The sequence below is a fragment of the Phoca vitulina genome, unplaced genomic scaffold (genome assembly GCF_004348235.1).
Source record: "Phoca vitulina isolate PV1807 unplaced genomic scaffold, GSC_HSeal_1.0 scaffold7, whole genome shotgun sequence".
Taxonomy (NCBI): domain Eukaryota; kingdom Metazoa; phylum Chordata; class Mammalia; order Carnivora; family Phocidae; genus Phoca; species Phoca vitulina.
Window position 1 is genome coordinate 54,092,265 of NW_022589710.1, and position 23,706 is coordinate 54,115,970.

A 23,706-nucleotide genomic window follows, 5' to 3' on the forward strand; every position below is an offset into this window, starting at 1 on the left:
GAATGTTTGCTGAAGAACTGCTTTTAATAGAGAAATGTGGGAAAATTTTATCATAATTAAATACAGAATGAAAAAATACCAAATAACCCAAAAGAACAAAATTTAGATAAGATTTTGTTTGATATGACTGACAAATGTCAACTTTCTTTTGTTTTCCAAAATTTGGCATCAGTAAATAACTGAAAGAAAAGGAATTTTCTGATTTTTGTATCCCTTTCATATTAAGTGAAAAACTTAATATTAAGTGAATAATAAGTGATATTAAGTGAAAAAAAAAGATATCTTCTCTTACAGAAGAAAAGAGACCTTAGCTTTAGAAAATATTTTTTTCCTTCCTTTCTAGGCATGTATGAAACTGGAGCTGCTATAGGAGTGGGGCATCTTTTTGCATTACACAAGATGGAAAAAATACATTCATAGCAGAATGAAATATATTTACTTTAATCTTATTACAGTGAGAAAGGGCTAGAATGGGCGTAAAATTCCATTCATCACATATTTACGATGAAGGCATTAATCAAGATAACACCATGTCTTGTGTAGTGAAAGCTGTGGATCAGGAAACATACGGAAACAGTTTCCGAGGAGGACATATTTTCTGGAGATACTCTGCATTCAAAATCAAAATACCCTGTGTCCAATGCACCTCGTATATTTCCAACCCAACATCTCCATTTGTGTTTCCCAGAACTACAGTTAAAATGAAATATTAGCTCATGTCGGGTGATGTTTAAGAGCACACTATGAAATAGTCTGGCAGCCGTGGGCTTTCTAAAATAGTGTTGAGAATCATAACATTTGCCAGTGGGGATAAAGTCACCTCCAGCCTCCTCAGATTTGGCAACCTAAAAAAATGATGGTTTTACTTACCAAATGGCATCCATCTGAGGTTCTTGCAGGGTGGTCAAGATCAGATCCATTGTTCATGTGAGCTACTAGACTTAGTAATATAAATAACATTCAAAGCCAAAATATCAGGAAAACATCTACATTTACATGTCCATATTCATAGCTTATTATCAGCTCTAAACTAGAAGAGATGTTCTTCATAAAATAAACTGTTATAGACCATACACTTTCATCAGTTCATCGCCATCATTAGCGTTCCATCATGAGTTGAGTTGTTGGTACATTATGTAAATGGCTCAGAGAGACTATAGCTATCTCTTTTCCTTTGCCCTCTGCCTAGTGTTTAGCTGTTTTCCAAGAACAAGCTACTATTCTACAACTACAATTGCTAAAAACAGAATTTAATATTCTGTGAGTATGATATCTCTGTTTTGGCATCATAACTGATGACCTGCTTAGGATAAGCTGCTAGATTGGGCTGCTTATTCAATAATCTGCCGTAAATGTCTATTTTAATTGGTTTAAAAGATTTAAATACGAAAGTAGTTACTAATATTGATAGTTCAAGGCTTCATTTTATCCACTTGTTACTACATTATTAGTGCATTAGAAAAATGTCCAAGAGTCCTTAAAATGTATTTTTATCTTGCTCACACTGATGGTTGAATATTTTTGTCAAACTGTGATACAGTTTTTTGTGGTCAAGGAAGGGGCTTTTGCATTAACTGACCTGGGTTTGACTTGTGCCTCTACAACTAACTAGCCATGTAATTTTGGGCTTAACCTCTTTGATTTAAACAGGAGGAACTCTTCTAATTGAAAGTTTCAGAAGCCCGACTTTAATTAGCTTAAAAGGAAAAAAAGATGTTGGTGACATAATGAGAACACAAAAAGGCATCAGTGAAGCTAAATGGAGGAATGATTGGATCCAAGACGTCACCCTGTCCATATCTCTCTTTCCTTTCTTTGTCTCAGACTCTTTTTCAGTACAGACAGGCCTTTTCTATGCAGAAAAAAATATGCCATGAATCACGTCTGATGTACAAACATAGAATTTTAAACCAGAAATGCAGAGAAAAAAACTATTCCTGACCAACGCAAGCCAGAGTAATTCACAATGATGACTCAGGTCCAGCTGGAGAAAATACCCATCCATGAAAAATTGCAAGATGATGGGAATGCTATAACTAAATCCCCAAATGCTCCTTTGGCTAGTGATGCATCTTCTTTCACTAGAAGAAAGGTACAGAGAGAAATGCTGGATTGAGGCAATTTAGACTTTTATTTCCCCTCAGCTTCCTCATCTGTAAGTTGGGGATAATGGTACTTACTCTAAAGTTCCTGTCAGATGTCAATGGCATAATGTATGTGATCTTTAGCATGGAATAGAGTCAATAAACAGTAACTATTATTAGGACATTCATGTTAAAGGAGGCATATGAAATAATTTTCAGTGGCATGATCAGCCTGTTTATCACATAAGACATACTTAGATCATTTGAATCCCATCATAAAACAGACACCTTTTTTAGCCTTAACTTTTTTGATTTGCTAAGCAACTTCATGTGTTTTTATGGTGTTGCTGAAGTTTATTCATCTTCAATAATTGAGAAACATTTAATTGTGTTCTTGGTGATATGTCAGTTTTCATTTCAATGGTTTATTTAATAATACTTATTGACCCCTTAAAATCTTTGAAGCACTGTACATTTTAAAAAATGCTGTTAATGCACCAAAAAGAAATTTAACATTTTTAACATGAAATATGAAACAGAAAGTGGTTGCATTTTTAATGAAGATAGAGAACATCAAATTGACAAATCATTCAGAGAAGGAAATATTAACAATGATTTGCTTATTATTAATGAATACTGTCTATTATATACACTCCTGTAATTTTGGCAACAAATACTTAATCACTGTTACTGTACACAAAGAAATAACATAGTCATAATAATAATAATGGTATAAAAATAATGTCCCTCTTTAGTGAGTATGTCTTGTATTTCTGAGGCTATGTTAAGTACTTTGCACATAGTCCTCTTTGTCTTCTCTCAAGTCCTATGGATTTGGGTATTATTATTTCTTCATTTTAATATTGAGCAAACTGAGGCCCAGAAAGACCGAATAACTTGTCAAAGTTACATAAGCCAGTTGATATATTTGAACACAGTTCTATCTGAGTCAAAGCCCATGCTGCTACCATAAAGCACTGAGCTTTTCAGCTTATAGCTGAAAACACCAGGGCTGGTGCATCTGCAGGTTGTTTCTAAGATCCTCCCTGTAACCCATTCTGACTACCTCTCAATTCAAACCACTAGGCTCCAGGGAAGGTAATTAAGAGTTATGACTTCAAGGGACTTCCTGCTAGGTCACCAGATGGATTTCCACGTGCTAACAAAGATAATGTGAAATGTAAATACACAACATAATTAGGCAAAAACGGGTGTTTAAGTTCGCAGCAAAGGGCCCAATTTGCTGGGAATATGCACAATGACAACCAATTACCCACGTGGAATGTGCTGACACAATTATTTCCCACCATATCAGACACATGCCGCTGCTTATAAAATCTTCTGTTCTTAATTTTTACATTTTTTAAAACTGCTGTTGCTGTCCAAATCAAAGAGCAGTTAACACCGAGGTAATGCATGCATGCCATGGTCCTTCTGCTTATATAATTTCTGTCTGTGCTCTCTGAAATCTCCCTTGACTCTAACTTGGCTTTCTTGTCCTACTATCAGCACCTTACCCCACTAAAGTGATATTAAGTGTGGGACCAGCATTTTCCAACATGTTTTACAGAATAAAAATTATACAGGACATAATTGGCAGGGCCATAGTCAGCAACTTTTGGAAGGACTGGGAGATGTTTGGAAAGATTTTGCAAACCTTCTCAAGGATACTGATACACAGATACATATATCCAGAAAGATGATACAAAATACAGTGTTTCTGAGATATAGCTGACCCTGAAATGGTACTTCCTGGAGCATCTCTCTAAGCCAGTGGTCCATTACACTCCGGAGGAAACACTGATCAGAAACACTTCAGTGTATTTGGCTTGCCTCTGTTTCTGACTCTTCCCCATCTTCCAGTTTCTCATTCATCAACAGATTTAGCTGTCTGTAATTAATATGCATTGTGACGTGTACAGCTAACATGTATTACATATTTAACTATGTGAGAGATTCTCAGCTAAGAGCTTTTACTTGATTTAACTCATAGCAATCTTTTGATGAATTGTTGTTAAACCCATTTTACAGATATGGAAATTGACCATTTGAGAGGTTATAGAAAGTGTCTAAGGTCACTTGATATTTAATGGTAGAGCAGAGATAGGCCCTCAGGCTATCTGATTCTCATGCCAGAGTTCAAACTCCTTATCAAAGTATGTGAAGGCCTCATGTCCTGAGCCCAACTTACTTTTGATTCTGATACTGAGCCACCCACCTTTTTTATCTTATTCCCTCCATCAGTCATTCAGTAATAGAAAAACTTATAGGCATATCTTACCATGTTTCTAATGTATGATTCTACTGTAATCTAAGTGAATGTATGTATGCTTTTATTATTAAATAGTGAAGATTTTTTAATTATCTGGATCATTAACCTCCTTAAAATATTTTAAATTCTATTTTATAATGAACTTAATACAAAACCCTACAAACTATAAATACATGCAAGGTGCACACATTTGTTGGTCTATGTGTGAAGAGTAGCAAAAATGTGTGAACAAAAATATTAAGATTGCCTTTTTGATCTCACCAGCTTTAAACAATTCTGGAAACAAAATGCAGTGATTGCTGTTTAATCCAAGCTTTCCATAAAGCGAATTACGGAATTTCTAGCCACATATTCCCCATGTTGATTTACGTAGGTCCTTTCCTAGTATGGTTAATATCACGTACCAGAAGTTTGAGAAATTTCAGTCTTGGGCAGTTTTTTCATATGATGCAGAGAAACTTCAAGTATTGTCTCTGGCATTGCTGAATATCCATGGAAAAACAAACAAAAGGTATTTGAATACAATTTAAAGAATTGTATTTGAATACAATTTAAAGAAATAATGAAAAAATGCATTATGTGTCCTGGTCTGTCAAGGGACATTTTTAGGACAGAAAATAGATTTATTTAGGTGCAATATGTCTCATTCTTTCTCTGAAAATTTAGGAGTTGACAGTGAGGTGGGTAGAGTAAGATTGTCATTACAACAAAAAATGCCCTATTGGGAAAGGTTCTTTCCCACAAATTAAGCACAAAACATGGTTTTGGTATTTCCTACTATGGATAGTAAATTCAAACTCCATGAGGGCAGGAAATTTTTTTGTGCACTTGTTTGTTTCAGGCACTTAGAATGGTGCTACCCTATCATAACCTCTCAATAAATGTTGGCTGAAGTTGAATATTTAAGAACAATATAACAGATTAAGATAAAATATGTAAATTGTGAGAAAAGAAGAAATATTAGTTGGGAAATGATTTGTACAGAGTTATACTTAGGAGTTCTGACAAAGAAGGCTTCTTCAGTGCAATGCTTCTCAGAATTGATCCCCCGACCAGCAGCACCAGCAGCACCTAGAAATGCAAATTCTTGGGACCCACTTCAGACCTAATGAGTCGGAAACTCTGGGAATAGGGGTAAGTAATTTTCAATTAACAAACAAATAGGAGATTCTAATGCACAAAAGTTTGAGAACCATTTCCTCCTTGGGTCATAAACAACCACATTCCCAGGGAATTCATGCTCTGGCAACAAGTGTGCAAATCTGAATCAATCCTACAGAATGTCACTTGTCATCACCTCAAGCAGAGGACTTTGCTTGTCCTTAGGACGTGACAGTGAAAACAATTATGTAATACAACATTTGACCTGGAAATCTTATTATTTAAGACTATGCTTTGGATAAGGACCAAAGTCACTGAATTTGATTGATCTACTCCTAAGAAGAACTTAGTCAAAAAGATATATCTCTGTATCTTTGAAGAAGGATTCCCAGAGATATTTAATGTTACTGTGATGCCTGAACCTGGTAAGTAATCTCTAAACCTGGTTTGATGTTGCTAAAATTGTTTACCATGCCCACTTTAATATCCTTATCCATTCACTCATTTAAGTAATCAATCGACAAGTAAAATATTAAGGGCTTACTATGTGCCATGCATAGTGTTAGGTGCTGGGATTACAACTGTAAGACAAAGAGCAGACATGCTCTCTGCCTCCATAAAGCTCCAAATGCCACCCAGTGGATGAAACCAATGCCAGTTAAATAATAAAATAAAAACATGTAAAATCTCAACCACAGCTACAACTTACAGATGCTCTGTACCATAAGAACATGTGATAGTTGGATTTTCCATTAAAGGTCAAGAAAGACTTTCCTGAGAAGAGAGTGTTATTCTGAGATCTGAAGGATGAAGTTTTTCTTGACTCTTATATTCATCAATTTCCCCTTTCTCTGAGTTCCTAATACATTTGAATTAAACAATACAGCACCGTTCATTGACATTCTATAGTTGAGTTGCAAGTAACCTAGGGCAGTCTTTTCAGTTCCATTCTTCTCATGTATTATTAATCTCCCATGACACCTGGTGTACAGCACTGATAGGTCAAAGTCTCAATGGGAATTAGATGTAGTCATTTGGTATAAATAAGGAAAATATAATGAAAAGATCCATTAAAAATGCTTGTATAGCATTCCAGAGCTAACAAGAACTGGGAACTGTTACCACCCCTAGATATGAAGGGGAAAGGGAGGGAGTGGTCATTGGAACCCAGACACAGAGGGACACAGCTTTAAGATGGATGCCTAACAGATGATCTGGGCAATGGGTAGAAACACAGCCAATGCCAACCTATGACCCAATAAGTAGTAAGTTTGGGAAAATATCCCCAACTTTACTTCTTACTCCCTTCCCACTTTCTAATGTCCTTCCAGTGCTTTCCATTGACCATCCCAGATGAAAGCTACAAGACAAAGGAATCCAGTTGAGAAGGCAAAAGTCAGTTTTCAGGAACACAGCATAGGATGGAGAAGGGTGAATAGTGAATTTGGAAGGGGAAGTGGAGACTATCCAGCATAATCAATAGTAGATTGTTGGTTAAAAAAAAAGTTCGATGACGATCTTGTGACTTGGAAACTTTTAACTGTAACCTAGTCAGGCATCATTTAACTTGCCTGAACAGAATTCTCAGGTCCAGACTGATAAGTTCATGGGGTTGTAAAGCCTGGAAATTCTTACTTTTTTTTATCTCTTCCAACTACATAGCACTTCACTGTCTTTGTGCTTCAGATTTTTACCAAGTAGCTAGCTAGCAAGCCTTTGTATTTCAATGATAAGGAAGAGGGGAGAGGCTTTTCTCAATACTTACTAGAGCAACAACACAGGAAAGTAGTTAAGAGGATAGATCCATTGCCACAAGCATCTTAGTGCACAATAAAACAATACTACTGTAATTTTTAAATTTATCAAACTCCCCATAATAGTTGAGCACAAAAATATTACCTATAATCATGCAATAATCTTTGGAAAAGAAAATTTTGTTTCTATTTGGTGGAACACAGGAACTTCAAAAGAAGCATAATCTTCATAACTCAACCAAGGAATTAAAGGCGATGAAGAGGTAAAAATGCTTTTATGAGCTAATTTCTCATAGTGCTTTCTTCCAAAGTAGATATTTAATTTCATTTGCCTAAATTTTTCACTATCACAGTTCAACTAACTCTGTCTATTAAAAAAAAAAAGTTTTAAAATTTGATTTAGATTTCCACTCAACAAATAGAGACACCTAATATCTACTGAGCACCACTTATGTAATAGACACCATGTAAAGTATGAGAAAAATTTGAGAAAAATTTTCCTCAAGTAATACCGGAAATTTATTGGAATTTTTTTCCTTTGGAGAATAGGACGGTTATACAGATATTTAGAGCACAGGTAATAGGAGCTATGATGCTCATATTAAAAGCTAAGGAGTCTTGTTTTGTATGTTCTCAATTAATAATGTTTTAACAGTTGTTTTCAGTTTGAAGATGTTTTCCTGTTTATTATCTCATTCGTGCTCATAAACACAAGGAATTCGTTTGCTATAATTATAATTCTTGCTTTTAGATGAAGAAACTAAGGCTCAGATCAGGGAGGTAATAAGAGGTTGAATCCAGGTAGTTTGTTTCTTTGTTTTATTCTATTCACTTATCTTAATTCATCATGCCTCTTCTCAAAGGAAAAAAAAAAATGACTGGTTCTATCTGTGAGAATGAGAAAACAAGACGATGTAGTAAACAGGATGAATTCATCCAAGTCTGAGCTTACCTACCTCAGTGTTAAAGGCCTATATGCTAGGTTTTCTAAAATACAGGCCAGTTTCTCTCTCCTATCTGGAGCAAGAAACACTCTCTTCTATCATTTTGCACAAAATGGGAACGTTAACCATGTGTCAGGACAAATTTCAACAGCGGTAATTACATTTTTGTTTCTGTGTATCCATGAAATTGTTGCCGTGGTCCCAACCAAGATAGCAGCTCATCTATGGCAAAAGAAGTAACCCCCAGCTTTCTGTCTGAGTCTGTTACTCATAAAAGTGCTTGGGGCGCCCTTCCAGGTGGCAAAGCATGTTTGTAAGGACAAGCTCATTTACTGTCAGCAGTCAAGGGCATGAAAGCCCTTGTGCGGAGATTCCCACAGAGATATTCTCCTTGGCAAAGAAAACGCTTGCCTTCCCCTCCCTCCTCTGCTTCCTGGAAATGTCGAAGGAAACTGGCATCTGGAGGAGAGCTTGAATGCCATCTCTGAGCTCTCTTAGCTGGTGTCTATGAATACCGCCAGTGGGACTCCTGCCACACTAATTATAGCCTTTTCTATAGCCTTTACACTTCCCAAGGCTCTAAGGAGCAATTAGCACCGGCCACTGCCTCAAACGGATTCACTCATAGAGACCTCATTCCTAAACTTGTTTGTTATTATTTGGTCTCCAAAAACACACTTTCTCCTCCTTGATTAAGTACTTGGCAGGAATATAAACTGTACTGCAGTGGATTAATGGCAGTTATTAGCTACATTTTTAAAATAAGTTTTTGATTGAAATTTATCAAAATACAGAGTGTTTCTCAAATCGTAGTAACACCACCTTAATGCACCATGTAACCACCACCCACGTCAAAAAAAGAAAGCCTTGCAGGCACACCTTGTTTAATTGTGCTTAGCTTTATTGTGCTCTGCAGATATTGCTTTTTTTTTTTTTTTTTTTCACAAATTAAAAGTTTCTGGCAACCTTGCCTAGAGCATGTCTATTGGTGCCATTTTGCCAACAGTATTTGCTCACTTTGTGTTTCTATGTCACATTTTGGTAATTCTCTCAACATGCCAAAACTTTTATTATTGTATTTGAATCACTGTAATCTCATGATAAAACTTTAACAGATGAGTTGCTTCTCATGAATGAATAAAGAAAGTGGTGAAGATGGGGCAAAGACTGTTGAAATGACAAGAAAGACCTACAATAGTCCATAAACTTGGTTGATAAAGCAGCAACAGGGTTTGAAAGGATTGAATCCAATTTTGAAAGAAGTTCTGCTGTGAGTAAACTGCTATCTAATGAGATTTGAGAAGGGAAGAGTTGATCAGGGTGGAAAACTTCATTGTCCTCTTATTTTAAGAAATTGCCACAGCTACCCAAAGGTTCAGCAACCACCACCCTGATCAGTCAGCAGCCGTCAACACTGAGGCAAGACCCTCCACCAGCAAAAGAGATTATAACTCACTGAAAAGTCAGATGATGTTTAGCATTTTGGGCAATAAACTATTTTTAATTAAGGTACGCCTATTGTTTTTTTAGACATAATATTATTGCACACTTAATAGACTACAGTATAAGGTAAAAACATTTTTTTAGATTTTATCTATCTATTTTATTTTATTATTATTTTTAAATATTTTATTTATTTGTCAGAGAGAGAGTGAGAGTGAGAGAGCACAAGCAGAGGGAATGGCAGACAAAGGGAGAAGCAGGCTCCCTGCTGAGACAGGAGCCGGACATGGGAGGCAATCTCAGGACCCTGGGATCATGATCTGAGCATAAGGCAGATGCTTAACCCACTGAGCCACCCAGGAATCCCTTTATTTATCTATTTTAGTGGCCGGGGGGGGGGGGGGGGAAGGGCAGAAGGAGAGGGAGCGAGAGAATCTCAAGCAGACTCTCCACTGAACAGGGAGCCCGATGCAGGGCTCGATCCCACGACCCATGAGATCATGACCTGAGCCAAAATCATAAGTTGGACACCCAACTGACTGACCCACCCAGGTGCCCCATAAACGTAACTTTTATATGTGCTGGGAAACCAAGAAACTCATTTGACTTTCTTTATTGTGATATTTCCTTTATTGAGGTGGTCTGGAACTGACCCCGTAATATCTCTTTGGTGAGCTAGAAGTGCTCTTGGAGTCTCCTCCCTGTCACTATACTTTAGGGGTAACCACCATCCTCACCTCTAATTCCATAGATTAGTTGGCTTATTTTGACTTTTATACAAGTAGAATAATACTGTATGTCTTCTTCTGTATCTTCCTTTGCTCATTGTTGTGTTTGTAGGATTCATTCATCTTCTATTGTGTAGCAGTGATTTGTTTATTCACATTCACTGTTGAATAGTAACCCATCATAAATATTTAAATTAGAAATAATGTTACTATGAAACTTCTTCTGTGTGCCTTCAGTTAATCAGATGTATGTAATTTTGTTGAGTACATAATTAGGAATAGAACTGGAAGGTTAGAGAATATGTGTATTTTTAGCTTTGGTAGATTTTCCCAAAAAATTTTCCAAAGTGATCTTACTAAATGACACTTCCACCATCAGAGTGTGAGAATTCCAGTGGTCCACATTCTGTGAGCACTGGGTTTGGTTAATCTGTTCTCATTTAAGCCATTCCATGGATCGTGTAGTATTATTTCATTGTGGTTTTAGTTTGCATCCCTTCGATCATGATAATATTGAATTTTTTTTCCATTTACCTATTGGCATTTATGTATCCTCATTTGTAAAGTGTCTTTTCATGTCTTTTGCTCAATTTTTTTTTTCCTGGGTTGGTTATTATTCTGTTATTAATGGATAAAAGTTCTTTAGATATTTTAGGTATAAGTCCTTGTAGGATATATGTATAATAAACATCTTTTCCCACTCCGTATTCTGATTTTCTTTATCCTAGTAATGTTTTTTGATAAATGGGAGTTTTTCATTCCAAGGTAGTCTGTTTTATTTAGTTCTTTATGGTTGGTGCTTTTTAATGTCCACTTTAAGAAATGCTTGCCTACCCAAAGTTATGAAGATATCCTCTTATGCATTTTTTCTTAAGAATAAAGTAGCAGTTGAGGGTTTTCTTCTTTTAGTATAATTTACGGGCCAATATTCATATCTTTCCCACATGGACCTCCAATTCTCCAACTGACTTAGTTCTCTGTCTATGAAAAACAAAACAAAACAACTAAAAAACGCCCTTCCCTGCAGCACCTCAATCCAGCTTTTGTTATAAATCTAGTAATTATATACAGATAAATCTGTGTCTGAACTTCTTTTCCATTGTTCTATATAACCCTGCTCCAATACCACATATTCTTAATTTCTATGGCATTATATTAAGTCTCGATATCTGATATTATGTCTTCCAACTTTATTATTCTTTAAGATTATCTTGGTTATTCTGGCCTTTTTCATTTTAATAAAGCTTTTATATCTGCTTGTCAATTTCTACAAACACACATAGATATACATATACACAAATTCAAAACCTGCTGAAGTATTTTATTATTACTGCATTGAATCCATAGCTCAGTTGGTGCAGAATTAATAACTTTACAATATGGAGTCTCCCAAACTTTCAAAATGGTAAATACATCATTTATTTAGGTTTTTATTTGTTTCTCAGTAAATTTTTAAATTTCATGTGTAAAAATCTCATACATTTTTATTAGATTTATTCTTATGTTATTCCTTTCTTTGCTCTATTTTTATACTATTATAAATAGTACCTTTTAAGATATAATTTCCTAATTTTTAGTTCCTGGTTTACCGAATACAATTTATTTTTGTATATTGACATACCCAAAAAACATACTATGTTGAATTATGTCTAATATCAAATTTCTAGATTATTTTGGATTTTCCTCAAAAATAATGATGTAGTTTGTAAACAGTGAAAGTTTTATTTCTTCCTTTCATTCCTTATACCTTTTATCAAATATCACCTTTTTATAACTACTTTGGCTCATAAGACATCCTCCTTCATCACCTCATAATTGTCATTATTATAATTATTATGAGTCTTATCATTGCTGTTGTAGTATATACCTTATTCATTTGTATATGCCCCCACATTTATCTTTATCATAGCTTTTTATCCTTCCCACATGCCTATTTTCTTATCTGAGATAATTTTTCTTCTGCCTGAAAAAAATTCCTTTTAGTATCTGCTCTACTGTGGGTTCACCAGGGACAAATTCATTCACATTTTCTATGTCTAAAAATGTCTTTATTTTGTCCTGACTTTAAAGTTACCTTATTGTACCATCATGAAGATGAGTAGTAGTAGCAATAATAATCATGATAATAATAATAATATTTCCACTGTCTTCCTTAATAATATTAATTCTACTCTTCTAGCTTTTGTTGTTTCTGTTGAAATGTCAGATGTCAGATTGCTGTTGATTTGAAGCCATGCATGTCCTTCCATGCCCATCCCCTGCTGTTTGATGTTGGAAATCAGCAGTATTACTTTAGTGAAGTGCTTTTTGGACTGATATGTTAATACCTTTCTTCAATTTGGGGACATTCTTGCCCATTTCTTTCCAAAGATTGCTTTTGCCCCATTCTTTCTCTTGTATACTTCTCAACTCCAAATACAAATACATTACACTTTACACCAATCCCACCTATCTCTTATGTCCTTTTTATATTTCTCATGATTTTTTAAAAATTCATTTATTTATAATTTCTCCCCTGACGTGGGGCTCTAACTCATGACCCAGGGTTTGAGTGGCATGCTCTATTGACTGAGGCAGCCAGGTGTTCCTATATTTTTCATGATTTTGCTCACCCAGCCTCAGACTGTAAATTTTCAGGCAGCTCATCTTTCATTTGTCTAACCACCTCTGCAGATTCTGATTTACCTCATCTATTAAATTTTGAATTTCAATTACTGCAGTTTTTAGGTTTAAAAATTTTATTAGATTATTTTTCACTGATTTCAGTAATTTTTTTCTTTTTCTTCAAAATGAATATCCATCCTGCCACACATTTTCCTGAGCACACTAATAACAGTTATTTTAAAGCCCGTGTCTAATAGCTCCAATAATGGATCATCTGTCTGTTTTATTTTTCTTTCTCTTGATCTTATTTTTTGGTATGCCTAGTAACTTTTGATTGAATGCAGATCAAATGTGATAAATTGTAGAATTTTAGAAGAGTGTCTTCTTTCTACAGAGATATTTCATTTTATTTCTTGCAGTCAGTTGGAATGGGCCAGATAACCTTAATTTAATCAATGAAAGAACTGATTGGGGTATTTTGCAGTGTTTTTAAGACTGCATCCACCTCTACTGCTTTTAAGTTTAGCTCTCCCTGTGTTTCAGCTGAGAGCCTGGGATTTTAATGGGCTGGGTCCTGAACTACTTCTCATGTGCCATTACGAAGCATGCCTCCTGACTGGAAACACTCAGGATTTATTACAAGCATTTCAGGCCTTTATACGTAAGTAACAATAGTAGTTCAAACACTTTGAAATAAGGAGTCAGTAGCTAAGGTTATTTCTGTGTTGACTATCAAGGTAATGAGAGCAATATGAGTCATCCTATGAAATACATTAGCCAAAAAACCCTCTGATATATTGATATTGATTTATAGGATTTACTTACAGAAGTGAAAAATAATGGAAGCTGACCAAAGTTTCAGTGACTGTTACAGAAATATAATAATCCAAACTCACGTGCTCAGGTAAATTTTCTATAAAATTCAAATAAAAAATCTGAGTTTGTGGAAATTTGGAAATTGGCTTTAATCATGGCATTTTGTGGTTTCAACTTCTATTGTCTCCTTGAATGAAAGGTAGAAGAGTTTTTGGTCAAAACTAACAAGTGAACGTGAAATCTGAATTTCAGCCTGCTTCTTAAAGTTTCATATGTATACTGGGACTAGAATGGAAAATGCATGAAAAGACATACCATATTGTCAAAGCTAATTCACCCAAAGGTGAGAAAGTATTTTATAAGTAGGTGATTGATTAATTTTTAAGATTTGCCATTGTAAATATACTAAGGTGACTAATTATTTTGAATAATTTAAAAATGAGATGCAGAGAAGTCAGAGATCATTTGTGGAGAATGAGACTGCATGGCCCAAGGCCCCTCAATTAGCTCTTGAATATGTGAAATTTTAGATATAGTTGTTATCTCCTGTAAGATTAATAATTGCTTTTCACATAACAAGAAGCCCTTTATACTGTAGATAATGAGCATTGGTTTTCATCAACACAAAGGGGAGAAGATGAAAAAAGTGGATTGAATTCACCTGAATAGAGCATTAGATGAGCTAACATGTAGAACTTTCCCAAAATAATGGGAAATGTGTTCTGAAAAGGGTGGTTACACAGATTTTTAATATACAACAGACTAAATTCTATCCCTAATGAAAAAATCCATTTTAGAGTTTTTTAGAGTTTAAACTTTTTTTTTTTTTTTTTTTTTTTTAGGAGCTTGGGGAGCCAAGAAAGGGATTGATGGAAGGAAGGGCACACATCTGAAGTTGAAATTCTCTTCCACCATTTACAAGCTGTGTGACCATTGAGAAAACATTTAAGGACTCTAAGTCTCAGTTTCCTCTGTTATAAGATAGGGGTAAAGAGTGACTTTCTTGGGGCGCCTGGGTGGCTCAGTCGTTAAGCGTCTGCCTTCGGCTCAGGTCATGATCCCAGGGTCCCGGGATCGAGCCCCGCATCGGGCTCCCTGCTCCGCGGGAAGCCTGCTTCTCCCTCTCCCACTCCCCCTGCTTGTGTTCCCTCTCTCGCTGTCTCTCTCTCTGTCAAATAAACAAATAAAATCTTAAAAAAAAAAAAAAAAAGAGTGACTTTCTTGTGTTTGTTCTATGATTTAGTAAATGAATTTGCAGGGCATGATATATAATCACAGTTTAATACATAAAGAAAGCTTACATTTAATCCTTATAACTACACTGTTATAAAGATGCTATTGGTAGTATTTCAGTTTTTCAGGGGAAGAAATTAGGCACAGAGATGTCATGCTACATGCCCAAGTTCACACAGTTAATAAGAATTTGAACTCAGGCAATCTGGCTTGAGAGTTCATAGTTTTTTTGTTGTTGTTGTTTATTTGTTTGTTTGTTTTTATTATGTTATGTTAATCACCATACATTACATCATTAGTTTTTGATGTAGTGTTCCATGATTCATTGTTTGCATATAACACCCAGTGCTCCATTCAGTACGTGCCCTCCTTAATACCCATCACCGGGCTAATCTTTCCGCCCACCCCCCTCCCCTCTAGAACCCTCAGTTTGTTTCTCAGAGTCCATAGTCTCTCATGGTTCGTTCATGTTTTATACCACCTTTCTGAATAAACACTCATTAACAGTAGATGTTATATTGATACTTGTTCACTTATTACTAGCATGCTAAAAAAGGCACATGGACTAATTGATGGTGACACAGCTTTTGGTTGTTGCTATAAGTGGACCTTCTGACATTTATGAACAGAGGTGCTGCTAGGATCCCATTAACTCTTGGAAGAATGGAGGTGTCATTCTCCCTATGCTAGTTCAACCCTGTACAATAAGTATAATTATTTATCACTTCTTTTTATCCTACTCTGCTTGATGTTATATCCTTTCCCTCATTTCAGGGAATTAAAGCTAAATTTAGGATTTTGATTCAAAAAACAAGACAACATTCTCCATGTTGTTCCTAAGGCTTACCCTTTCTCCTTTTTTCTTCCTTGATCTGTGTACTTTTACCTAACACATGTTTGGAGAACTCAATTTTCTAAAATTTTCTCATTTCAGAGCATCTATTCATGAATATGATGTAACCATACTTCAAAAGCCTATAAATATAATGCAAAAATTGTCTAAGAAAAAAATGTATTGCAAGTATAACATATATATTTAAAAGTGCAAAAGTCATGAGAATATAGCCTGATGAATTTTCATAAACTGAACTCTCTTGGGACAAAAACCCAGATCAAGAAAGAGGAAATTACCAGCACTTTCAGACCCCAAATGCTCCATATTTCCCCCCCAGTTACTTCCCCCAATGTTGCCCACCCTCTTACCCCATAACACTAGAGGTTGCTTTGCTTGTATTGATTTTATTTTTATTTTTTAAGATTTTATTTATTTATTTGAGAGAGAGAGCACAAGCAGGGGGAGGGGTAGAGGGAGAAGCAGACTCCTTGTTGAGCAGGGAGCCCGATGTAGAACTCCATCCCAGGACCCTGGGATCATGACCTGAGCAGATGCTTAACTGACTGAGCCACCCAGGTGCCCACTTTTATTGATTTTATATAAGTAGAATTATGTATGTTTTCTATTTATACATAGTTTCCTTTGCAGTTTGTGAAGTTTATCTACATGGCTACAGGTAGTTGTAGTTTATCCATTATCGTTGCATAGAAAATCACTATGAATACACCCCAGCATATATATTCATTGTACAATTGAAAGACTTTTGAGTTATTTCCAGTTTGAAACTATTAAGAATAGTAATGCTATAAACATTGCTTTGCATATATTAAGTAAATATATGTACATATTTCTGTTGGTTATATACCCAGGAATAGAATTGCTGGGACATTGGAAGGCTCATTATTTTTTAAGAGAATTTATTTTGTAAAACAGTTTTAGATTTGCAGAAAAATTGAGAAGCTAGTAGAGAGACTGCTAAGATAGCCCACAATCAATTTCTCCTATTGATAACATTGTACATTATTGTTATACATTTGTTATAATTAATGAAACACCATTGATACATTATTATCAACAAAAGTCCATGATTTATTTAGCTTTCCTTAGATTTAACCCCATTTTATTTTCCTGTCCCAAGACCCCATCCAGGATTCCATATTACATTTAGTTGTCATGTCTACTTATGTTCTTCTTTGCTGTAACAGTTTCTCAGACTTTCCTTGTTTTACACGACTTTGAGTTTTAAGGAGTACTGGCTAGATGTTTTCGAGAATATCTTTCTAATGAAACTTTTCTGATATTTTTCTTATGATAAGACCGGGGTCATGGGTTATTGGGAGGAAAATCTTGACAATAAAGTGCCATTTTATTGTATCATATGAAGTGTATGTGCTAGTAACATAATATGACTGTTGATGTTGGCCTTTATCACATGACTACAGTAGTGTTTGTCAGGTTTCTTCACTGTAAATTTAACCTTTTAACCAGCCCCCCCCCCTTTCTAAACTGTACACTTTGGAAGGAAGTCAATCCTCAGCTCACACCTAAAGAGAACAGAGTTATGCTCTCACTTATTGAAGGCAAATTATCTTCTCTCCCACATATTAATTTATTTGATCATTTATTTATATCAATATACAGTCATGAATATTTATTTTATACAGATTTAAAATGGACTCATTTTTTAATATGAAAATTACAATATTTCAATATCCACATTTCAATATAAGAATCCCAGACAATGGTATGAAATTCTTCTGGGAGACAGTGCCCCATGGGTGTCTTGTAATTCTGTATATTTTTCAAGAAAAAACACTAACTTCCCTTTTGTTCTGGATTACATTTTCAGAGATGCTTAGCTAGCAAAGAATTTTACAAGATAGAGATAGTGTTTCCCTCCAGAGCTGAGGGCATATTATTATTAATTTTTTACTGCCTAATATAAACGATTTGGGTTCCTTCAGCTCAGGATTGCTCAGGTGTGCAGCATCCATCTGGGCTCCTTTGCATTGTCCTTCTGGAACTTGGCAGGGGGCAAGGTTAACTGGTGCTCATGTTGACTGTTGTGCTGTGAATCGTAAATTCCTTTGTTTTTGACCCAGGAGTCTCATTCCTTATGCAAGAATTTATAAAATTGAATTATGCTAACTCGTTAGCTTGTGAGCAAGGTAAAATCTCAGCCCTTCCTAGTTCTTGGCAGCCTCCAACCAAGAACGCCCTCTCACACACAAGATGTTTGCAAACCAGTATGTCTGCTACACCTATCATACTATGTTACAGTTTCTATTTAGCTGTCAGCTCCCCACCTTTCCAGGTTGATGGCAGCGGTTCTCAGAATCACTTTCAGGAGCCTCAGCTTTGCCCTGGCTGATGCTCCCATAGTGAGCCAGTACCTGTGTCTGAAGGGCATTGTTCCTCATTGCTCACAAATCTCCCACTCCCTGGAACTAAACCAGTGCTGAGCAATGAGAAGGAATAAAGAAAATGTCTCCCTCTCTGATTCCATGTTCCACACAATCTGGTACATGTACTTCAACCTGCTTCTTTTTCTTTTTTTTAAAAGATTTATTTATTTATTTATTTATTTATTTATTTATTTATTTGAGAGACAGAGAGAGAGAGGAGGAGGAGTTGGGGGGGGGGAAGAGAGAAAGAATCCTCAAGCAGACTACCTGCTGAGTGTGGAGCCCAATGCGGGGCTTGGTCATGACTTGAGCTGAAATCTGAGTCAGAAGCTTAACCAACTAAGCCCCCCAGGTGTCCCAAACCTGCTTCCTTTATCTAATATCCCCCCAAATCCCATATGTATATGTTTCTCTTTTCTGCATCAAGATTTCAAAAATATCTTGAAATAACCTAAAAATAGTTACCCCATGATGCATGTAAGTATCTCCTCCTCAGTCTAAAGGCTTACTCTAAAAAAGAAAGAGTGTGCAATTTGATTTCAGATGTGGCTTTGTGTATCATTTAAGGTTCTTTCAGTTATGAATAGTAAAAACCACAACTGAAATTGGCTTAAGTTACAAAATCAATGTACTTTTTTAACCTATATGGTATACAAAAAAAAAAAAAAAAATCATTTAAGGTTTTATCCAGTAGCTTAAATATGTACTTAGCTTGTTTTTCTTAATGTCAGTCTCTTTCCAGCCTGGAAAGGGTCCGCTTCATCTCAAAGCTGACAATGCATGTGGCTTCAAGATGTCTGTAAGCAGCTCTGAGGGCCAGATGTTCTCTCTTTTTCTCATTTATATTTTGTGAATTAAGAGAACTGTGTCTCTCTACAATCTCAAAACAAAACTGCAGGTTTAACTTAGTTGTGTGTGTCCATCTTGAACCCATCACTTTGATGTGGGCGTCCTTTCCAAAGATTGTTTTAGATCAGTGAAGGGATGGGGCTAATTCCACTCAAACCATTGGCAGGTACACAATGGGAGATGCAGGCAGTGTATACTGGACAGGCAAATATATTTATTATTGTGATAGTAATCACTGTGGCTAAGAAGCCGAGAGGCTCAGCTCTGCTACAAACTAGCTATGAAACTGTGGGTACATTGTTCAAACTCAGTTAAATGATCATAGGTGTGAGATGAGGATAATAATTCCCGAACTTCTCTTTCTACACACACACACACCCCCCCCATTTTTTTTTTTTTTTAACCAGGGCTTACAGTGTTATTTTATATATCAAATGATCTAATAAAAGTAAAACTATAGTAGAAAATAATGAAGGATTATATACACTTTGCCTCTCAACTGGCATTAAAATATCCTTCCCATTTGGCAGATCTATACTTGAATGAGGCCAACTGTTCATAAATTATCTAGTAATCATCAGTCAGCCTCAAATATTGCAGCATAAATTTTTGTTTTGTTTTGTTTTGTTTTTTTCCTCTTGCTGTTCTTCTGAAATTTTCTGCAATTATCAGATATTTTCTGCTCAGACAGTAAAATCTGTTTCTCAAACTCCAAGGAAACAATTATTTAGAGCTCACCACACACAGAAAGAGATAACATGCTTATGTATGAGATGGATAGAAGGCAGTATCAATCAATATTATAATGCCAGTCACACAGGAGAAAATAAATACTAGGTGATTTGATTACTCTTTTCTCCCAAGTATCAAATGGTCTTTAAAGTTTCTTACTGAAATCACTCTTTATCTTTCCCATTAGATCAGGTATCGGTGTTAGCCAAGAAAGTAATGGTTTTGTATGTGGGGTCCAATAAACAGAGCTTAAAAGTTTATTATCAAACATATTGCATGCTGCAATAAAAGTGATCTATGCTCCTGGATCATATTCAGCACATAGAAAAATGCTGCAGGGCCAAGATGGGTGTTTGTCAACCCCTTGGAAAAGCAGCTCTTCACAGAAGGAAACATCAGCTTGCCAGAATACATTCTTTCACTCTCAAATACAAAATCAGTTCCAATTGAAAATACTTTAGAGAACATGCTATGCAAATAGAATGGATTTAGCATTTACCGAATGAATCAAATCTGGGCTCTGTGCAAAAGCCCGGATCTGGATCTACATACTGAAACGTGAAGACTAATTCCATTAATTTCCTAGAAGTTCTTATCTTTGCAGTCCTATGGCACTCTTCTCTTTCATATTAGAAGTGGCAGTCTGGTGGCCGATGAGGGCATTCTTGCTTAGGCATGTGCATTTTTGTCTTGTGTAGCGTTTTAAAAAAGATTGAGCCAACAATAAAGATATTGAGAACTTTTACACTAAAGCTCAGATATAAGTTTCTCTGGAAAAATCAAAGCTCTGGCCCTCATGGCTTCTTTTCCTCACAGGGTCACAACAGCTACACCTCACAGACAGGACAGGAGCCCAAGTAGTCTAGACTCCCTGTGCTTCCGGTGGTTTTCTGATGGAAGGCCAAGGGTCAGTGGAGATTTGTCCATGTGCTACATTGTTGCTTTTTCTACAGGAGAAATACTATTGCTCTGTGTCCATGTTACCAAGAGGAAAGGCATGAGAGAAAATACAAAAGGGAAATTAGTTGTTTTCTTTGTGGGAATGAAGAATATTTCTATTTGTTTGATAAGCAAAATTATTTTTTTAAGTTAGTGCCTTTAGGAAAGCATAACCCCCAACTTGCTTCTCTAATTTACATCACCATTGTTGTCCTTAAGGCATCTGAGTTTGTAAACCCTGTCCTAGTTAAACCAAAATTCACCTGAAACGTGTCTTCTTGCCATATCCTGCATATATCTTGTATTTTCACCCCCTTTTATTCACAGAGCTCTCAGTTCCTGGCATGACCTCTTCAGCCCCTTCATCCTCTTAAAATCACAAGTTTCTTCACTGACAGGTCATGTCCCATCTTCTCTTTGAAAACTGTACCATGTTCATGATGATTGGCAAGTGATGATGAACAGGGTGACTTCTCTCATGTAGGTGACTTACGTGTTGTTTAAATTCTTATCTTATCACACTATCATGTTTACAAACTCTAGAGAACAAGCTCCAGTTGCTCTGTGTTTCCTTTCTTCCTTGTGCATACCCAATATTTTTTAATTGATTTCCTGATTTATTCTTATTCGAGCAGCAAAGAACAAAGAACCTGTCAGATCTCCAAGGCAGTGAAGCCTTGGAGCAGTGAAGCCACTCAGCATAATTTTCTCCCCCTTTCTTCTGTTTTTTTTTTTTTCTCCCCTCTCCCCACACATGCTGAAATAGCATCTAGACACGAATGCATCCTGCACCCACATCTTGGACCAATCTGGTAATCACCTGGATCCAAACCTGAAGGCATGGTATGAATTTTCTCTTATAATAGACAATACAATGAGTAGTTGAACATGTGTAAACATATAAAGCAACTAGAGAAAAGTGATCCCTAAGGAAATAGACTGCTCAGTATGTTTTGAAAACATTCAGCAGGAAGACAATGCCAAAGGGATTTCACTAGGAAATTCCATTTTATTTCCATAGCTTCTTGAGTAGCTAAAATTTAAATATTTGGGTTTGAGGATTTTGCGCTTTGCTATGTGGCTTGTTATGTTTAGTGTCTGCCTTTTTATAATATGTCAAATAAAAATTGTCAAGTTCATCCTTTAGCAAAGCACAAACAATAATTCTCATCTTTTGCTGAAGGTTTTTGTTCATGAAAAAAGCCTGCAAATCTCAGAAGATGAAGACTTTTCGAGAACTCATAGGCCTAGCTTGACTCTTTGATCTGGAGAACAATGCTGTCTTTCTTGCCATATTCAGGATGATTCCATTCCTGGTTCCAAACAGGAATAATTGACGTGTACAAAAAAAAAAAAAAAAAGCACCATTGAGGACCTCCCAAAAAGTTTGGAGTTTAGGTCCATGTGGTTTATTTTTATTCTTGTTTTACTAAAGCTGGTTTGCCTATTCCGTAAGCATATGCACCATATGCGACTGAAGACTGTTAAAAGCTCTTTTAAACAGAAATCCCAAAAAGAAAGAAATGAGATTAAACAGAGAGAAAATGAAATTAGCGGTTCTTTGCAATGTGTGTTTAGAGAGGAAGTCTGACAAGAGAGAATTAATGTGCCTAAATTCTTGGTAGATGCAGTGGTACATTCATAAGGGGTGGAGTGCAAGAAATAAATTTAAAAAACAATGTTACTTTTTCAAAACACAGCTCCCTAAATGAGAGCCAAGAATACGCACAGAGACCCACTGCCTTGTTTTTCTGATAGTTGGGCTAGACCTTCATCATCTGGTAGAATACGAGAACATGTGATTAAAATCATCTGACATTTTTCTTTGTTCCTTAACATATGGAAGATGTGCAGCCCATGAATATAGATTCAAAAATCCAGAAGCCAGATTTTATCTAACAGCCCAATAAATCAGGACTCTTGAGTTTTGTCTTCTGGTCATAGAGGCAAGGCATGCAGCTTACTAACTTTAGTCCTAGTCTGTTAAAGGAAAGAAGAAGAATCAATACTTAAGGAATCTGTGAAGATAAATAGCACTCAGCACCGAGTAAGTACTCAGTAAGTGAGTTTTGTAATGGATTTTAGATGTGGAAGCTACTATTTTGTAAATGCTTGTCATTTGAGACAAGTCTTTTTTGCAGTCATCATTGTGTGGTGTAATCAGTAGGCTTAGCTTCAAGTAGGAAATTGAATAAAATAACTCAATGTCACAAAGAAAATTAGAAGGCAGAGGGCAACTTGGGAATTTCCCAAGGTCATATGAGTAAGGGCAGAACCAGTATGAAAAAAATAAATGTTTTCCCTTCAATCTATATCTGGTCTTATCCACCAGTTACCTAAGTATCCCTAAATACGAAATAGGAATAAAAAAAAAAAAAAAAAACCTCAAAAAACAAAAAATCACCCACATGAGATATTGTGTTTGCAATGCACCTTGTTGTCATCCTTGGCCTCACAAACATCTAGACCTCAAAGTAAATTGCTGTGTATCTCTAGGACCAGGCACCAAGCTTTATCCTATAAGATGCTGGTTATCAAAGAGTTCAGAAATGCAAACTCAGAAGTCAGACTGCCTGAATTAAAAACCTATCTTCATCATTATATTAGTAGTCCTCTACTGCTATGTAATGCATTTCCATGAATTTTGTGATAGAAAACACCACACTTTTATTATCTTGCACCTTCTGAGAATCAGGAGTCCAGGCTCTGCAGAGCTGGGTCCTCTACTCATGGTCTCACAAGACTGCGATCAAAGATTTGTCTGGGCTATATTGTCATCTGACACTCAGGGCTTTCTTCCAAGCTCTTTCAGGTTGTTGGCAGAATTCAGTTCTTTATGGCTGTGAAACTGGTGATTTGCTTCTTCTAAGTCAGTAGGCAAACCACTTACTTGAAGAAAGGTCCCAGTTCCTTTTTTAGGGGCTTTCACTAGATTAAGCTGGGCTTACCTAAGATAATCTTCTTTTT